The 19,775-nt window shown below is 41.5% G+C and overlaps 1 protein-coding gene across 1 annotated transcript in view; it reads left to right on the forward strand.

The window, feature by feature from the left end:
- Positions 1 to 2,660: 2,660 nt before the first annotated feature.
- RUSC2 (RUN and SH3 domain containing 2) overlaps positions 2,661 to 19,775 on the forward strand; it is a 54,383-nt gene continuing 37,268 nt past the window's right edge. Inside the window, exon 1 of the mRNA XM_069476568.1 lies at positions 2,661 to 2,722. The gene's annotated coding sequence lies outside the window, so the exon portion shown is untranslated. The remainder of the gene's footprint in view (positions 2,723 to 19,775) is intronic.

The raw sequence follows: 19,775 nt of genomic DNA on the forward strand, positions 1-19,775 counted from the left end.
CACAGAGAGGTCACAGGACCATTCAGCTCACCCTGCACCTTTATCTTTAAGAACTCATGGGGGAAGTAACCCAACCTTATTTACCACTGCCAGAAACAGAGAAACCAGAGTACTGTTCTAGCCCCAACATATCCTTGTGATTCCAGCCCCAAATCTTCTAAGATACATGCAAAGCGTTTGGGAGAATATACAGCATTTGGAAGATCCTGGGAGTCATCCTAGACTATTTGCTCTACCTTACTCCCCCACCCACCATGACACATTTAATTACTCATTAAGTGCTGCAGATTTTACACCCTAAATTGCTTTTGACTCTATGTCCTCTTACCTAAGTCCTCAGCCACTGCCCTAATTCAGATCCTCTCACTTCTCATCATAATTACCAGTCTCTACTAGAGTAAGATTTCGAAAGTGCAGATCTGTTCAAATCACTCCCCTGCTTTAAATAATGGTGTCTACAGCCTTCAGAATAAAATTCAAACTCTTGAACATACATACAAGGCCATTCATAACTGCACTCCTGCCTTCTTCCTACATTTCACCCACACTTAACTATTTGTAGTTTACTTAAAGTATCATGTTTTTTTCATGGCTCTGTGTTTTTTATGTATTCTTTGATTTGCAAGTGTCCAGAAAAATTGTGGAAGACTTTGTTTGAAATGGGTGTCCTTTTAATGGAATGTTGGGTGCTAAGGACCCTTGGGGATTATTTGATTCTATTAGAGGTGAGAGCCTTTGATTTCCTTTGACTAGGTTCCTGTTTTACAACTAGGCTGTTTTCTAACTCTTTAGAGATGGAACTTGTGGAATACTGAATGCAAAATGTTTCCTGCCCATAACAATGCAAACGATTCCTGTCCTGGGTGATGCAAATTAATTTTGTCCAGTAGAGAAATTTCTAAACGTTGAGTCCTCATTTGAACTGGTTTTAATATCTTACCAATTCCCTCATTAGTGAGTTTAATAAAATCTTTGAAATGTGTTCATTTAGTATTTTTATAGGGCTCATGATTTTACCTTTTTGAAAATTATCCTTTAACACACATAATAGGAAGTAACCCTCACTTGCCAAAGCCAAAAATAAGACTATATGAATGGATAGAAGGATGCATCATGAACCCAGTGCAGGAATCAAGCTGGGCCTTAGTAAGAAGTGAAACCAGATGCTGAAGGCCCCAAGAACTTAGGGAGTGGTCTCTTTGTGTCCAGACGTGGCTGCTCTGTTTGCAACAGGTTGATCCTTCTCGTAGCTAGTTTTCTATGCTACTCAGGCCAAATGGACAAGTAGAAGGAGGCTACCCACAGTTCCCAAATTTCCATCATATGTCCAACCATGAGCAGAGGTGTAGCTCCCTCTCCTCCAATTCCAAATTCTCAGGAAAGGGACTCTAATTGGCTTAGTTTGGGTAAAAAGTCCCCACCCTGGACCATTTAACTGAGGGATCACACGATGCAAACATGACGCCTCATCGGTCCCCCTGCTGGCAGCACTAGCCCTCTCCACCTCACCATCATGCAAGCCTAGAACTTTATTTCTAAAGAGGCAATTCCTGCCTCTGCATAAAGCCCTTCAGTGTTTCTCCACTGTTTACAGGATAAATCCCAACTCCTTAGAGTGTGACAGGAGGCTCTTCATCATCAAAGCCTGACCGTCTCTCCTGGTCTCTCTCCATTGCATCCCACACCTCAGACATACCAGTTATTTTGCCCCTCTGTTCTTTTGCACATGCGGATTCCCCCGCCCCTTTACCCCCTCCTTATTCTTCAAAGCTCAGCTCATACCACTTCTGTGAAGCCTGAAGATGCATGACACATTGTGACATTTATCTGCTTCCTTGGTTGAACAACAGGGCTGTGAGCCCTAAAGTACAGGGTCTCTTTCACGGATAGAACGGACTTTTCTTGGCGGGCTTTCAGTAACTATTTGCTGAAGGACTGCTTGCTCCCACCCCTCTTCGGCTAGAAGCAGGAGACACAGGGATGCTGCACGTCCCCACCCGCTCCGCACTGAAGAGCGAAGAGCGGCAGGCGCACGGGGTCCAGGAGGCTGCTTAACCCTGGCTATGCATAGGGTGCTTTTAAAAAATATCAAAGCCTGGGCGCCACCCAACCCCCACGTCACGCCACTACAGTAATTCTGAGTCAGTCAGTCTCGGGTCAAGTCGGCCCCCGATTTTTGTTGCTATTTTGTTGTTTGTTTGTTTTTTTTAACTTCCCGAGGTTCTACTGCGGAGCCAGGGTTAACAACCTCTGCTTTGGGCGAAGCTGGGAACCCACACGCACCCGCCCTCCAGACCAGCAGGCCGGCGCCCTAGGCCTCCCCGGGTTCCAGCGCCCAAGGGCCGCAGGCCGCCGGGCACCCCCGCAGGCGCGGGGCGCGGTCCGCAGAAGGCGGGGCCCCGGCCGAAGCCTCGCCGTCCCGAGCGGAAAGCGCGGCGCGTGATTCTGGCTGCGCCCTTCGCTGCGGGAGCCGGGCAGCGGGGCGAGCGCCGCGGCCTCATCGGGCCGAACCAACACGCCGCCGGAGGGGCGGGCAGCACGAGGGCAACCCGGATCGCACCATCGGCGCCACGCCGGCAGGGGGGCCGGGCGTTACCAAGCCGTCTGGAGAGGAGGGGGGCGCCGGCGTGTCCCGGCCCCTGGAGGGCGCGAGGCGCCGCCGCCGCCGCCGCTGCAGCCGCCGCAGTCCGCGCGGAAGGACCAGGCTGAGACGAGGAACGAGGTAGGAGCGCCTCTCCGGAGGCCAGCGGGGTCCTAGAGATCCATTGTCCCTAGGTTCTAAGTGATCCCTTAGGAGAAGACCCTCTGTCTGTCCACCTATCCAGCCCTCAGCGCCGCCGCCCTTCCCCTCAACCCTTCCCCCTCGGCTCCACCCTCCCTCTCGGCTCTGACCCCTGGACAGACCCCATCCCCAGTCCTTCTCCTGACCCTTCAGCTCCACCGTCCACGGGACCTTCAAACACCCAGCACCAGCCATCCCTTTGGGCGCCACCCCATATCCACCCCCAACCGTCTCCTCAAACTGCCCCCCCACCACCCGACTCGCGCCCAGTGGTCGTCGTTGTACCCAAATCTCCTGTGACAGCCCTGGAGGAGCGTGGCCGCCAGGCACCGGGCCCGCGACTGCAGCAGGGGCCTCCGCACAGCCCATCCCCAGCCCAAGTCTCTATCCCAAGTTGGTATCTGCCCTGCACCTGCTGGCTTCAGACCCCTCTCTCCCTCTCCCTCTCTCTCATGTATCCAGTTTTTGGGGGTAAAACCTTTGGCTTGGCAGTTTGCCCGTCCCCTGCCACTGCACTCACCGTGATCCCATTGCCCAAGGCTGGCTGTGGACCTCCAGGCTGGCCCTGCCGACATGGGGGACTGCGCTGGAGGCAAGGACCGTATGCTATTCATCTTTGTATCCATGGTCCGCAGCACAGTGCCTGGCATGTGACAGCACTCAGTAAATATCGGATGGATGGATGAATGAATGACTCCAGTGCAGGGGCTGGGAGGCAGAGTGCGTCAATGGGAAAGGTGTCTCCAGTTACATGAAAGGGGGAAAAGGAAGAACATCTGGGGGATTACTTCACTCTTTCAGCCTAGGAATACATCCAGCCTTTCTATTCATTCATCTAATCTCATTTGCATAGGAGCCTCTATGCATCAGCTGTTTTCTGTTTATGTTCTGTTTACCAAAAAAAAAAAAGGCAGGGCTGGAGCTGCAGAAATTCTTATTGGTTAGTGCCTGAGAGGCTACACAGATAATCAAGAAAGAGCTTTGCCCCAGCGACTGCTCCTCTTCCCCTGTAGACTGGCTGCTCTCTCAGGGGAAGAATTCTGCAGGCCAGCCACAGCCTTTAAAGCTGACTCAGTGCAGCTGATCAGCTGGTACTTCAGGAGGGATTGGAGGAATGAAGTACCATTTACCTCCTGGATACCCCTTCCTCTCAGGGACTGGAGAGGTAGACATCCCACGCAGGCCGAGTGTGTGATAGAGATATCAAAGGTTCCCAAATGCCACTGTAGTATCATCAAGACATATGGATCATTTATGTCTCTTTAGAGCAGAGTCAGGCAAGGATTACCGCTATGTGAACAGTGTCGGTGATAAACAAGAACGTCGTCCTTTTAAAGATGGAATTCTTAAAGAACAGAGAGCCTGAAACCTGTTTTTGTTGATTCCTAGGAGGATGACCTGAGCAGATTCAGTTTCCTGAGAGTAAAAAATGGTTTGGAGACCTCAGTTTTGGCCCAAGTTCTGCGGGGAAGTAGGTAGTATTGCTGAGTGATGAAACAATGGCTGGAAAGCTGTAGGAGTTTATAAGCTAAGGAAATAGTTGCCTAACTACTTGTAGTTAGTAGTGGCATTATACTGGGGCTCAAAGTATTAGCAAATAAAAATAGCGATTGGAGTTTCTTAGGAGGCTCCTTAGATATTAAGCGGTGGTATGGCTTAGGGAAAGGAAGAGCAAATCCAGCCAGTATCCCTGGCATTCTGTTACCTGTGCCCCTCCTTCTGCTAAATGGCTGGCCATAGGGCACTTACCACCATTGCTTCTTTACTGCTTTGAGCCAGGTCACAATCTGATTTCCTCTAATTTCTATGTTGGTGTTTAAGATTCATTTTTGAATCCAGGCCTGCCTTAACTGGAGGCTGGGTATGCTCTCACTCAACCATTTCTAGCTTTGATTTATCCTTCTCCACTTTCTTTTTCCTGCCCTCTGACATGTCTTCATAAAGTCTTGGATCATAGAAACCCAATATTTGGTGAGGGGATCCTGAACTGGATGGATTAAGCAATACCTTTTTTTTTTGTAACCAATACATTTTTAATGGGCATTTTTACTTTATCCTCACCCTCATCAGTGTTGCCAGATAAAACACAGAATGCCCAGTTAAACTTGAATTTCAGATAAACAACAGGGAGTCCTGTATTTTCACTTGCTAAATCTGGCAAGTTCATGGGGAGGCTTATGTGTCCTATTTTCCTCTCTGGACTTGCCTGCAAATTTAGGACAATAACTCACCCATTTCTCCCTGATACTCATACTCAACAACTGTGCACCTGTTAAAAGTCACTTGACTGAAGGGATGGTTCACTGCATGTCAGGGTAAGGGCAGGCTCTGTAGAGATGGTCTGATTAATCAGTGTTGAGGTTACCCAGAAGAAACACCCACTCAAACATTGGCATGTAATATTTTAATTTCTGTTAATGAATCCATTGTGCAAAATGAGAGCATTATTTTGAGTGGTCAAATGTCATCATTGCTCTCAGAGATCTGGGCGGTGGGAGTAGGGGAGTGGGATTCTAACAAAAAGCATAACTCAGTAGAACCTCTGTTGTACCACATTTACTCTCTTTTTTTATTGTGGTGAAATATATATAACATAGAATTTACCATTTTAACCATTCTCAAGTGGCATTAAGTACATTCATATTGTTGTGCAATCATCACCCTATACATCTGCAGAACTTTTTTCATCTCAGTCTAAAATTCTGTACCCATTAGATAGCAACTCCTCATTTTCCCCTACCCCTCACCCCTAGCAAACACCATTCTACTTTCTTTCTCTGTGAATTTGAATCCTGTGGGTACCTCATATAAGTGGAATTGTAAGCTATTTATCCCTTTGTGACTGGTTTACTTCACTCAGCATAATGTCTTTAGGGTTCATCCACACTGTAATTTGTATCAGAATGTTCCTCCTTTTTCAGGCTGAATAATATTCCATGGCATATATATACCACATTCTGTTGATCCATTTATCTACTGATGGTCACTAGGGTTGCTTCCATCTTTTGGCTATTGTGAATAATAGTGCTGTGAACATGAGTGTATAATTATGTTTGAGTCCCTGCTTTCAGTTCTAGAAGTAGAATTGGAGATTGTATGATAATTTCGTGTTTAATTTTTTTGAGGAACCACCATACTGTTTTCCACAATGACGGCACCATTTAACATTCTTACCAGCAATGCATTTTTAATTATTTAATTATTTTTTTAATAATGGCCACCCCAATGGGTATGAAGTGGTATCTCATTGTGGTTTTGATTTGCATTTCTCTAATGATAAGATGTTGAGCATCTTTTCTTGTGCTTATTGGCCATTTATATATCTTCTTTGGACAAATATCCATTCAAGTTCTTTGTCCATTTTTGAATTGAGTTTTTTTATTGTTGTTGAGTTGTAAGAGCTTTTTATATATTTTAGACGTTAATCCATCATCAGATATATGATTTGCAAATATTTTTTCCCCATTCCATGGATTGCCTTTTCACTTTGTTGATAGCATTCTTTGATACACAAAAGTTTTTAAATATGATGAAGTCCAGTTTATCTAATTTTTTGTTGCCTGTGTTTTTGGTGTCATATCCTAGAATCATTGCCAAATTAAATGACAGGAAGCTTTCCCCTAAGTTTTTTTTTTATGGTTTTAGCTCTTAACTTTAGGTCTTTGATACATTTTAAGTTAATTTTTATTCATATATGATATAAGATAAGGGTTCAACTTCATTTTCTTCCATGTGGATATCCAGTTTTCTTAGCACCATTTGTTGATAAGACTGTTCTTTCTCCATTGATTGGTGTTGGCACCCTTGTCAAAAATCATTTGACCAGATATGTGAAGGTTTATTTCTGGGCTCTTTATTCTATTCCATTGAGTTATATGTCTGTCTTTATGCTAGTACCATACTATCTTGATTACTGTAGCTGTGTAATAAGCTTAGAAAATCAGGAAGTATAAGTCCTCTAACTTTGCTTTTCTTTTTCAAGGTTTTTTTTTTTTTTTTGCTGGGGGGACTGTTCAGAATTCCTTGAGATTCCATATGAATTTTGGGATGGATTTCTCTACTTCTGAAAAAAACATTGTTGGGATTTTTATAGAATTGTATTGAATCCCTAGATGACTTTGGATAGTATTGATACCTCTAACAACAGTAAGTCTTCCAATCCATGAACACTGGATGTCTTCCCATTTGTTTGTTTTATTTCTTACAGCAATGTTTTGTAGTTATCAATGTACAAGTCTTTCACTTCCTTGGTTAAGTTTATTCCTAAGTATTTTATTCTTTTTGATATTATTATAAATGGAATTGTTTTCTTAATTTTCTTTCAGATTATTCAGTTTTAGCATATAGAAAACTGATTTTATGTGTGATTTTCTGTCCTGAAACTTTGCTGAATTCACTTATTAGTTCTACAGGATTTTTGGAAAATATTTAGAGTTTTGCACATACCAGATCATGTTGTCTTGGAATAAAGATAATTTTACTTCTTCCTTTCCAATTTGGTGCCTTTTATTTCTTTTTCTTGACTAATTGCTCAGGCTAAGTTCTATTACTGTTAGATAGAAATGGCAAAAGTGAACCATGTTTACTCTTAACACACAATCCTTATGGGTTTGATGATTTGGTATGTAAGTTCTTAATAGACATTGAGAATAATATTTTAGCCTAGTATACTAATTAGTGTTAATAGTAGTGAGTCATCGAGAAGAAGTTAAATTATAGCCTATATACTCCAAATAAAAGTGTATAAATACATTTTAGAAAGAGTTCTACCAAAACAAACATTTTTTAAAACTAATTTTGATACCTAAGAAAGAAAACCTCTGTTCCTTGGAATTCTTGATTTAATAAAATAGATTTTTATCTTCCTTAAGAAGAAGAGACTGTGAGCTCTGAAATGTATGTTGTGTTTTTGACTTCTTGTATGAGATCCTGTGGACAAGGACAATGGATTGATAACTGGGTAGAGAGAAAAACAGGGCCAGCTAACTTCTGGCTAGAATTTAGTTATCTTAGGATCCAAAGTCTACACTTAACTTACTTATCTTAGGATCCAAAAATCTATATTTAACTTGTTTATCTGTTTTTATATTTTTATGCTTCCTTTCTTTTCCTGTAAAGTTCTTTTAAAAAAGAAAATGTTCCCTTGTAATTAGTGTACTTAGAAGAAAATGGAAAGTTATTTTTATTTATGATCAGGTAAAAGAAAAAAGGAAAGCAAAGTATTCCTAAAGGCAGCATAGATAGGGTTTAGATGACCCCAAAAAATAAAAACTCCAGAGGAGAAAGCTGGGGACCTACTGCTGGTCCCATTCATCCTGGAATTGATTCACTTTCAAAATGTTCTTTTCTTGTTCTTTGAAAATTGTTTTGTTCTGTTTATTTAAATATACAGCCATAGTTTTTTAAAACTGGCTATATTTTGTTTATTTAAAGTTACAGCCAAACAACTAATTTTCGAGAGTTCTGGAAAGCTAGAGTTTTTCTGTAAGTCTAATGATTTCCTTTTAAATATCTCTCAAAGCTTAGTGATTTAAACATTTCTGTCTCATGTATCTATTACTGTATAACAAACCACTCCCCAAACTTTAGTGGCTTAAAACAATGTTGGTTATATCTGACTTTTGTGGGTTTGTTGGATAGGTGGGTTTTTTGCAGTAGTAAAAAGGAGTTCTAGGAATATTTTGAATAGGTGCGTTACTGGAATAAATTAAATCTCCCAAGGTGACTGCTTTGAAGAACATCTCTTAGTTGGTTGTACAAGAGCTATTCTACTTCTTTAAAATATTCTCTTTACTTTATACTCACAGCTATAGTTAACTTCTTAGATAGCATAAAGTCTATGTCAATTTATTTCATGATTTATATAATGTTCTTTGCGTGGCATCCAACACAGCAACCTGCAACCTTATTAGTTAATCATCCCTAATGATAGTAGTTAGAGCAGGGAGGGCTGGAAGCAGGACCACCTGCCTCGTCATGCTCTTGGGACTCCCTGACAACCAGGTGGTGGTGATGGATAGCTAACAAGGAGCATTGATCTCAAGGAAAAAAAGACAGCTATGACTTTTTATTGAATTGTGAGAATATTTAGTAGAGAATAGAGAATTTCAAACTTTTTTTTAAAGAGGGGGGCCGTTTGTTCAAGTATATTCTACAGGAAAGGGACACAAAAAGATAAAAGCTGAACTGTTTTGGTTGAAGGTGTGGAATTGGGAGAAGTAAAGTCTAACCTGTTCGTGTCTCTCTCCCTCCTTTCCTCTACATCCCCTTCATTTCCTTTTCCTAGTCCCCCAAGGGAGCTTTGTGAAGCACAGTTTGAAAGTTGCTAGTACAGATATTTCTCCTACTAAGTCATGACTTCAAAGTAGAAAGAGGTAAAGACAAGTGGCTGGGTTTGGGATCCTGTAATCTTCAATTGACCACCCACTAGTTGCCAACCATGGTTCAAGAGAAATATAACCAATATATGTACTGCATACATACAATCCCCAAATCCCCATGTGAAACCCTTAGCCTTAATTCATTTAATGATCTGCATGGAAGTGGAATGAATTATAGATCCTTTTTATCCCTTTAGTCTAGTCTGCTAGTTTGTTGACCTGTTCTAATCCAGAATCAAGAAAATTTTTTCTAGTCATACTTTCTAGTTTATAATACGAAAACAATCTTCATTTTTAGAATATTTAACAATAATGTTTATGCTTTTAAAAAATATACATTGAACATTGAGGGAGGGGCTCTACACCACTTCCTGTCTGAGTACTGTTTGCCTATTTGTTTAATTTCTTCTAGACCTGTGGTTCTCAAACTTTAGGATGCAAAAAGAAAAAAAAAAAAAAATCACCTGGATCACCCCTGAAATTCTGATTCAGTAAGTCTAGCATGGGGTCCATGTATTTACCTGTGCCTAACAAATTCCCAGGTGAGGCTGATTCTGCTGGCCCACAGACCACACTTTGAGTAGCACTACTCTTAGACCTAAACTCTCATCTCTCTCATGTAAAGTCTTTTTTTTTTTCTTTAGGAAAAAGCCCTGGTGCCCCACACCCAACAATTGAAAGCCAAATAGTGCTACTGTCTAAGAGTGTGGTTTGGGATATATCACACTGGGTTTTCTTCCTTTAAAGATGAGGATTGTAAATCTCTCACTCAAGATTATGGGATTGTGAAGAATAGTTCTAAGGAAATGATATTAGCTGCCCACAACTTTAACCTAGATAGTGTTTAAACTTATATGTCTTTTTATAGGGAAAGATGAAATGAAGGGTGCATTTTCCCTTTGAAACTTAAAAAATCTTCTCTATTTTATTTAAAAATATTTTCTAAAAAAATATTTTATCTCATTTTTCCGAATATAGATGAAATATATGCTCACTATGGAGAATCTAGAAAACAAGTATAAAATGCAAGTATATCATTGAACAGTCCTTAGAGGCCAAATTTTTAATTGCTGTATAACAAATCTGTTGGTTGAACAAGCCATAACTTACTTAACCCAAATGTTGGACTTTTTTTTTAATAGTTTCTCACTTTTCTAATAAATTCTAATATCAACAACTTTATGCAAAAATCTTTGTCCATATCTCTGATAATTCCCTTAGGGTAGAATTCTAGAGGTGGAGTTACTGAGTTAAAGGATTGGAACATTTTTAAGACATGAGATATATATTCCTAGAATGAGGATAAAGAGAAGCCCAGCGTAATAGTGGTGTTGCAAACCCAGAGAGGAGTCAGTTCAGGATGTAGCAAGAGAACAGAAAGTCCCAGAAGGAAGATCTTCCAGAAAAAAAAAAAAAAGGAACTATATTTGACCATTTATAAACTTCTTTCTGGAGAGATTTTTACAGTTCTGAAGGATTTTCACAGTTCTGCTGAAGACTTTGGGAAGAATTAGGGACAAATATATAGAAAACTAACCAAACCAAAAGAGAGTCAAGTGTTAAAAGTCATATTATAAATTATGTAGTAATGATAAAGTATCACAGACTACCCAGTCATAGTAAACACTGGACGTTAGTTTAACCAGAAATTGTCAAGAAGGTGGGTATAAAAATTCCAAGTTTTTGTTTTCCATATTAGAAAGTCAAAAGATAATGTTTAAAATCAAGAAATAGTTAAATAAGCATATCATGTAGAAACATGGACATAAATGCCAGTTAACAGCTAAAGGGCTTGAAAGTACCATTTCTCAGAGAGTGGCACGGAATTGGAAAAGGGTAGAGCTGGGCATTGCTATTTTTCATCATAAACTTTATAGTACTATTTGACTTTGTAACCTTGTGCATATATTAATTTGACAAAATAAATATTCACTTAAAGATAAATTTCCTGACCGCACATCACCTGCTGGGTTCTGTCCCAGTTCTCTGCTGCCTTCAACAGCTGGCCTTCACTACAGCCCTGCAGTCCCCGCTTAGTTTGCCATTCGCTCTTGAACCCTCTCCTGTCTAACTTTATTTCTTACCACACCCCTGAAATTGTTTGTGTCAGGATCACCAAATGGCCTCCAGAATATGAAGGACGCTTTCAGCCACACTGGCTCGCTTTCAGTCTCTCTAAGATACCAACCACCTTTTTTGTGTCAGGGCCTTTCACGCAGGTCGTCGCCCCCTCTGCCTGGAATGTTGTTCCCTACTCTTTACCTGTTTAACTTTTTTCAACTCACCTTTCAAGCTCAGCTTAAGCATCATTTTGCCAGAGAGGCCTGCTCTGACCCGTGCAATCTTAAGCGGGTCCTCTTAATACCCTGTATTCTTTATTCATGGCATTTGCCAGTTTATATTTTTATTTTTGTGATTGTTTGTCTGCCTTCCTGCACTAGATTGTAAGCTCCATGAGTGCAGGGATAATGTCTATTTTGTTCACTACTGTATTCCTAGCAATAATCTCAATTCCTGGCCCACAGGAATCTACCTAAAGACTGAATTAATAGCCCTTGAAAAAGGGGTCTCAACTCTAGACTCCGATTGTAGGAATTAGAAAAGAGGATGGACCAGAGAGACTTTTCTAACAGAGAAGCTATGGGACTTGGGGTGAGAGGGAGTCGCATGATGTACATGACTGGAAATAATTAGATTGTTTAGGGAGAATCTCGTCAGCCCATTAGTTTATGTGGAGGACTTGCTTTTCCTGTGTTCTGGTGACAGTGAGCAATTGAAGTACACCATGCCTGTGTTCATTGGGTGGGAAATTCTTGATTCACAAATAACTTGTAAATTCACTCTAACTTTCTTTCTGTGTGTTGCCTTGGGATGTTTCCTGGGACAGAGCCGCTTTACTTTACAACTTATAGGGGACAAAAAACAGAGGCATGAAGAAAAGTTAAAGAATTTGAGATAGTATGCCTACTGAAAAGAAAATACTGGCTATGACCATGACATGGTTCCCTCTTGTAAATTGGTAAGTTGAACAGTAGTACAGTCTCAAAAAGGCAATAGAAGAGATTTGGGTTCAAGAAAAGAGGAGATTCCTGATTCACATTTATTATAGTTGTCATTTACTAAGCCCTCCCTAAATCCCAGTCACTGTCCTAAATGCCTTATATATCTTCTCTATAACTCCTACCACCACCCTGTAGGAGATGTATTATTATCCCCATTTTAAAGTGAATCTGATAACTAGCCTAGTCCTTGAGAGTAGAGTTGTTGGCTTATGCCTGTAATCCTAGCACTCTGGGAGGCTGAGGCGGGAGGATCGCCTGAGGTCAGGAGTTCAAGACCAGCCTGAGCAAGAGTGAGACCCGTCTCTACCAAAAATAGAAAAAATTAGGCAGGCATAGTGGTGTGCGCCTGTATTCCCAGCTACTCGGAAGGTGGAGGCAGGAGGATCACTTGAGCCCAGGAGTTTGAGGTTGCAGTGAGCTGTGGTCACGCTGCTGCATTGTAGCCGGGGCAACAGAGTGAGACTCGGTCTCAAAAAAAAAAAAAAGCAAAAACAAAAAAGAGTGGAGTTGTATACCCACCTTTTCTTAGTTCTCTATATTGACCAGAAAGAAACAAAAATGAATGGCCTAAAGCTGGAAAGAACAAATCACGGTTCTATTTCTTCATTGTAATAGACAGTAATTTGTTAGCTAAAGTGAATTCCTATGCCTTAAATAAAAATATGTGCTATAAAACAGGTACTGAACTCCCGCAAAGTGAATGGAAATAAAAGTGGAGCTCAACTAAAAGCAGGTTATTGATGGATTTTAGTGACTCTTCAAGAGCCAGAGTTTTTAGTTCAAACACTGATAGTTTTAGTTGCCAATACAGTATAAACTGCACACTGACTCATGAAAATGCTAATTGGCTCTTATGACTTAGCTGTCTTTCCTCTGAAGGCAGCTCATTCCATAGTGGGCCTTTGTATAGTCAGAGCTATTTATTTGTTTATTCTCACCAGGTGAACTATAAGCTCCATGAAGGCAGCCACCAGGTCTGTTTTGTTTGCATATTACAGTGCCTGGCACTTTGTAGGTGCTCAGTTAATATTTATGGACTAAGTCATTTAGTCCTTGGGCAAGACTTTCGCATTTAAGGTTCTCAGAGCCACGAACAAATCCCTTCATACATTTCCCTAAAGCAGAGGAGGAAACTCTTCCAGAGCCCCCTGGTGCTGTGCTTCTGGGTTGGGCCCTTACAGTCCCCAGATCCTGCCTCCTTTGGGTGGGGCCGCTAAGACTTGATGCCAGATGGGCTGTGTTTTTGGCAACAGGGCCCATCCTTATTGTGAGATTTGACTATTAATGGATCATGATATTTGCTGTCCCGGGGTGAACTCAGTGGGGCCGCAGCCGGCAATAGGAGCGTAGAGTTACTGCTTCCTCTGCTGTAACCGTCCTACCTCTACCCAGAGGTAGGTTGGCCAAGCAGGAAATTCCAGGCCTTTTCCTGAAACTCTAAATAACCCTAGGAGTTTCTCCAGATAGAGTTGGAAATGCTCCCATGGAGGAGAGTTGGGTCTTATGTAACTTTATAGACAACCCTTTTTAGGAAAAAACAAATTGTTTCTCAGCTAGTGCTGGACTTTCTGAGACACATCCTGCATTCTTTCCTAGCTGCTCAGCAGCCCCCATTGGAAGCAGCTAACGGGACAGGGTTGAAGACTGGTGAGGTTAAGGGGGGAGCTGGGGAGACAGAGGGAGGGAGGGAAGTCTGTCATTCCGGCTGGAACATGCTGTTCTGGTTCTCCTGCTGCGGCTCCCACTGCAGTGGAGGGCGTGCGGTGCTGGCCGTGAAGAGCCCTGGGAGAGCTGTTCCTGGGATACTTCCCTGGCACGTCCCAGAAGCCAGCCACTGTGTCCCCTGTATCCTCTTCTGCACTCCTCACCCCAACAAGGAGGACTAGAAGTGTGTGTAAATGTGTCCATAGCCGTAATGAACCAAATTCTGCTCTGGAGAAAGAAATTTTTCCAATTTAATTTGGTGAAGATTCAGTTCCTCCTTAGTTCAGTTCAGTAAACATTTTAAGCAGCTACCATGTGCCAGGCTTTAGGCTAAGTTAACTGACTACAAAGATGAAGAACTTAGCATGCAACCAAGGAGGAAAAAGAAAATGTATATAAATAGTTATACTTCCTTGCTTTATAGTCCTCAGTGCTTTATGTAATTCTTATATTCTTAACTCTTCTAGAAAGATCAGAATCAGGTTTATGTTCACCTGTGAACTGATGTTCTAATTCAAGGTAAACAAAGACAGGAAACTCTCCTCTCTTCAGGTGTGATTGTTATTTTACTAATTTTTCATGAAGGGCACAAGTTGCAATATTCTCATCTTAATTGTTTTTTTTTTTTTTTTTTTTTTTGAGACAGAGTCTCACTTTGTTGGCCAGGCTAGAGTGAGTGCCGTGGCGTCAGCCTAGCTCACAGCAACCTCAAACTCCTGGGCTTAAGCGATCCTACTGCCTCAGCCTCCCGAGTAGCTGGGACTACAGGCATGCGCCACTATGCCCAGCTAATTTTTTCTATATATATTTTTAGTTGGCCAGATAGTTTCTTTCTATTTTTAGTAGAGACGGGGTCTCGCTCTTGCTCAGGCTGGTCTCGAACTCCTGACCTCGAACGATCCACCCGCCTCGGCCTCCCAGAGTGCTAGGATTACAGGCGTGAGCCACCACACCTGGCCTCATCTAAATTGTTTTTATTTCCATAATTTTCTCAAGCTAATAAAAAGCACGTTAGAATTTTGAATATAATTTGAATCTTTTAAAATAACATTTATCTTTCTCAATGAATTTATAGTTTTCCCTAGGGCATGCCTGTAGTTTTGTTTCTTCCTTGAAATAAGGTATTGGGTATTCAGTAGGCACTCAATAAATACTCATCCCAATAAAGGTATCTGTCCTCTTTGAGGCTGTGAGTGGGTAGTCCCTCGTGTCTCCTGTACTGATGTGGCCCACGAGGCCCAGGCTTTCAGGGCTGTGAGCATCCCAGATGGCCCAAATCCGTCAGCCCATTGACTACCAGAAAACTCGGAAATCATAGATAAACAAAATGAATAAAATGTGTATGTGTTTTTTAAATAAAAATGGGAACATACCATGAGTTGTACTTTGTAAATTGCTTTATTTAAGAAAAAAAACAACCCTATATCATGAACATAGTTTCATCCTGGCAATTATTCTAACACAATATTTTTTAATGTTTTGTAGAGAATTTTATTGCATGAATTGCATCATAATTTACTTAACCAAAATATTAATGAGAGGACATTGACAATATTTAAAAATTTCTTTGTTTTTAGAAATAGTGCTTCAATGAATAGCCATGTATATGTATAAAACTTTGTGTGCTTTTATAATGTTATTTCTCTTAAATACATTTCATAGAAGTAAACTAAAGAGTATGTTTATTTCAAATTTTGCTACATATTGCTTGGCTGCCATCTTCAAAATTTCATTCATTCATTCAAAAATACTAACCTGTTGTGTATGCCAGACACTGCTAGCTGCTGAGTATGGAACAGTAAATAATGATAGAGTTCCAGTCCATGAAGTTTGCTGTCTAGTATCAGACATGGAATAAACAATTATAAAACACAATACAGAGAAATGCAAGGTGCCTTGGAAGCATACAACAAGGGCACATAATGTAGTCTGGGAAGAGCCATTGAACTTGTAATATTTTAGCCGAAAACCTAAAGGATGATTAGGAGTTAGCCAGACAAATGGAGAGTCAGTGTTCTATTCAGTACAGAGGTGATGGTATAACTGCAGGGCAAAAGAGGAGACTGAAGAGGTAAGTTATGGAGGGCAGAGTATACCTTTAAGGAGTTTGGATTTTATGGAAAGCCTTTGAAAGGTTCTTAAGCAAGGTGGTGGTATAAATAAACTTCATTTTCAAAGGATGACTCTAGGGAAGGAGGTTGATGTAGGAGTTCAGACAAGTGATAAGTATAGGCTGGTCTTTAGTAGTGGTAGGAATGGAGAAGGGTGAATAGAATCAATAAGACTTGGTTATTATTGGGATGGGATAGGATGTATAAAATAGAAATATGAGTCACAGAAACCCAAAATTGGTGACTTAAATTTAAGATAGAAGTTTGCTTCTCTCCCAATAACAACAAAAATCCAGAGGTCGGCAGTCTTGGGCTGGTATGGCAGCTCCACAGTTATTAGAGACCCAGGCCCCTTCCAGTTTTTTGCTCTGCTATCCCTAGGCCGTCTTTATGGTCCAGAATGGCTTACTGTTAATATAGCTCTTGGTCATCACACCTACCTTCCTAGCTGTGGGATGGAGGAATGGAGGAAGAAGGATGTACCCTGTTCATCATAAAAAGACTACCCACACCATAAGCTCCACCATAACTTAGTCAAATGGCCACTCCTACCTGCAAGAAAGGTGGAAACAGAGACTTTCCATTGGGCAGCATTGTACCCAGCTGAATATCAGGATTCTGTTAATTTGAAAGAGAAAAGGAAAATGGATATTTGATTACCAACTAACAATCTGGTGGCGGAGGGGAACTAATTCAATTCAGCCAAATTGTTTACAAAATAACATAGGTTAGACAAAGATATACACATACCACTGTTGAAAAGAGACTTACTTGCCTCTAGGCAAAGATATAACATTAAAATCCTATTTTATTCTTGTGAGGAATAAATAAGTGTTAGCTCAAATCATACCCCAGCTTAAGTATGAATATAGCTGTATGGATTTGACCTGAATCACTGCCACATGAAATTGTCATGCTTGTGATTTTAAGTACCCTGTCATTCACTAATATTCAGACTATAGAACAGGGCATACCGACAGATTAGACCTTAAACAAGACCCAAGTTGGGGCTTTTGCTTATTGTTCCTCTCCACCAAGGATATTAATAGTGTACTAGATTCAAAAGAGCAAAGGCTTTGGAATGAGTCAGACAAAAGTTATAAGCCCAACTCTCCTACTTCCTAGCTCTGTGATCTTGGATAAAGTTAATCTCTGCAAGAGACTCAGTTTCCTCAACTGCAAAATAGGAATAATAGTATCTACTTTGAATGGTTATTGGGAAGATTAGAAGTGCATTTATGGGTAACATAGCATGGTGGGTAACATAGTAGATAATAAATAATAACTGATATTAGTGTAAATATTACTCTTTGACGTTAAGTCATTTGTTCCCCTCTAGTTCATGGTGTATGGGGAGGTGTAACTCCAAAGGTTCATAACCATTTGTACACCATTAGTTTGCCTCCCTGTTTACCAAGCCTATAACTATTTATGATAGTGCCTAGATTCACAGTCAGCCCTCAGTCTTTGCTCAAATTGAACTCACCCCTACCCTCATGCCTTTCATCCATACTTACTGTGTCCAGATCCCTCCCTCTGTTGATGGTTCCCTTGCTGTCCACAATCATACCACATATAGAAGTAGAAGAGGGCAGAGCTGGGGCCGGAGCCAATTCAAGCGTGGATTTGGAACCTGGGAGCAGGAGAAAAGGTCTGCAGAGGCATGGGATAGTATTATTAAGCAGAAATAGAAAGATGAAGGTGGTTTATGGTTTATTCTGGACTCCAGAATGATAATGCAATAAACTAAATTCCACAGATGCTTTTTTTGAATTGCTTTATGTGAGGAAAATTAGCTAGTCTCTTGGCTCCAACACAAATAACCTCAGGATTCTTCCTTCACATTCCTCAGTGGCTCCTTAGCGGGGAGCTGCCTCTGAAATGTCAGCCCTGCGGCAAGAGGAAAGAGGGTCTCTAGGCAGGCCCAACAGGGTCAGAATTTGGGGATATAGACCTTGCATGGAGGGGCCTTTACAGTCTAGAGTAGTGGTCAACAAATTATGGCTCGTGCTTGGGTGTTTTTGTACAGACCACAACTAAGAATGGTTTTTACATTTTTAGAGATTTGTTAAAAAAAAAGAAAGAAAGAAGTATATTATACATTTCAGAGTCACTGAGTGTAAATGTCAAATGTTCTCACCATAAAAACTAAGTATTTGAGGTAATAGATATGTTAATTGTCTTGTTTTAATTATTCCATATTGTATGCATAAATTCTAACATCACTTTATGCCCTATAAATATATACAATTATAAATTGTCAATTTATAAGAAAATTTTAAAAAGAAGGTTATGTGGCAGAACTATGCGACCCACGAAGCCTAAATATTTACTGTCTGGCTCTTTACAGAAAGAGTTCGCTGGTCCCTGACCCAGGGGCTCCTTCTCTGAAAGGAGGTGGATGTCACCAGAGGCTGCAGGAGGTTTGAACATCTGTTCGGAATCTGCATGGTAGGCACCTGCAGAAAAAGACATGTTAGTGTCAATAAAGAATAGATTTCTATTTCTCCTCCAAGAGTTCTGGAGACCGGGCAAACTAACCCCACGCTGAGGGACTGCTGGGCTAGAAAGAGTGAAGGCTCGTGCTGAGTTTGGAATACAGTATTGCCTTTGTTCCAACCGAGCAGTGGAATACATCCTTTTATTAACGTTGCTTTCTCAGGCCTTTTAGGCCAAGTCCAGTAAGCCTTGCTGCTGCTTACTGTGTCCGCGGGATAGAGGCCTCAGGTCAGTGTCCTGGGCCCAGGCGCAGGGAGAATTAGGTTTGTGACTCCTAGATAGACAAGGCGGGGCGGGGTGGAAGTGTTTTTTTCTGTTTGCATATTCCTACCTTTTCTATTACACGTTAGTGGAAATTAATACTTGTGTCTAGGTAAGCAGATTCCTAACTATTTTCACCTGTTCCTCAAACCAGAGGTGAGGATTTTAGGCCTGAAGGAAGGGCACTGCCCCTCTGGGCACAGACCAGGCCCATTTCCCAGCACAGCCACGGTGCCCAAGAAGAGGGAAAACCCGGGAGGAAGAAGGCCAGGGCGCTCTCCCTGTATGCATGGGTGCCAAGCATATTTCTGAAATACTTCAGGCCAAAGGCTTTACAGCATTTACATTTCCTGTGACTTATTCTTTTTACTTTTATTTTTGCTTGCCACAACACCCTAAGATGGATACAATTAGCCCCTTTTCCCGGTGGTAAACCTAGAGTTTTGAGAGGACAGGTCCCCTGCCCCAGATGACTCAGCAAGTCAGAGAAAAAGCCAAGAATAAAAGCAGTGTTCTTATCCTTGGGCAGCCTGCCACTGTCCTAGGCAGGCGTAGCCTCCAGATGGAGCTGAGATCAAACTCCTTTATCACGAGTGATCAAATCTGGGTGTTTCTGAGGCTGCATTGTTGTTCTGATGACCAGGTGGATAAGCCTTGAATGACAGGAAAAAATGTATTAAAGGAGTCGTTCACCAGCCTGACTTCCTGCTAGCACCCGGGCTCCTTAAGGTATTGGTATGTTGTGTCACTGACGATGGCGATGAGTCAGCCACAGGCAGGAAGATGACTGTTTCTGTGCCCTTGGTTATTTACTTTGCACTTCAGCATTCCTACCTGGTGTGTGGGACATTTTTGTCATGCCACCGCAGTCTGCTGTGCACGTGGCCCCTCATTAGGCCAGTCTACATTTATTTACATCAGCTGTCCAGCTGTCAGCCTCCTCTCAGTCCTGTCTGCCTGGTGGGGCAAACAGAAA

Source organism: Eulemur rufifrons, chromosome 7, assembly GCF_041146395.1.
Source record: "Eulemur rufifrons isolate Redbay chromosome 7, OSU_ERuf_1, whole genome shotgun sequence".
Taxonomy (NCBI): domain Eukaryota; kingdom Metazoa; phylum Chordata; class Mammalia; order Primates; family Lemuridae; genus Eulemur; species Eulemur rufifrons.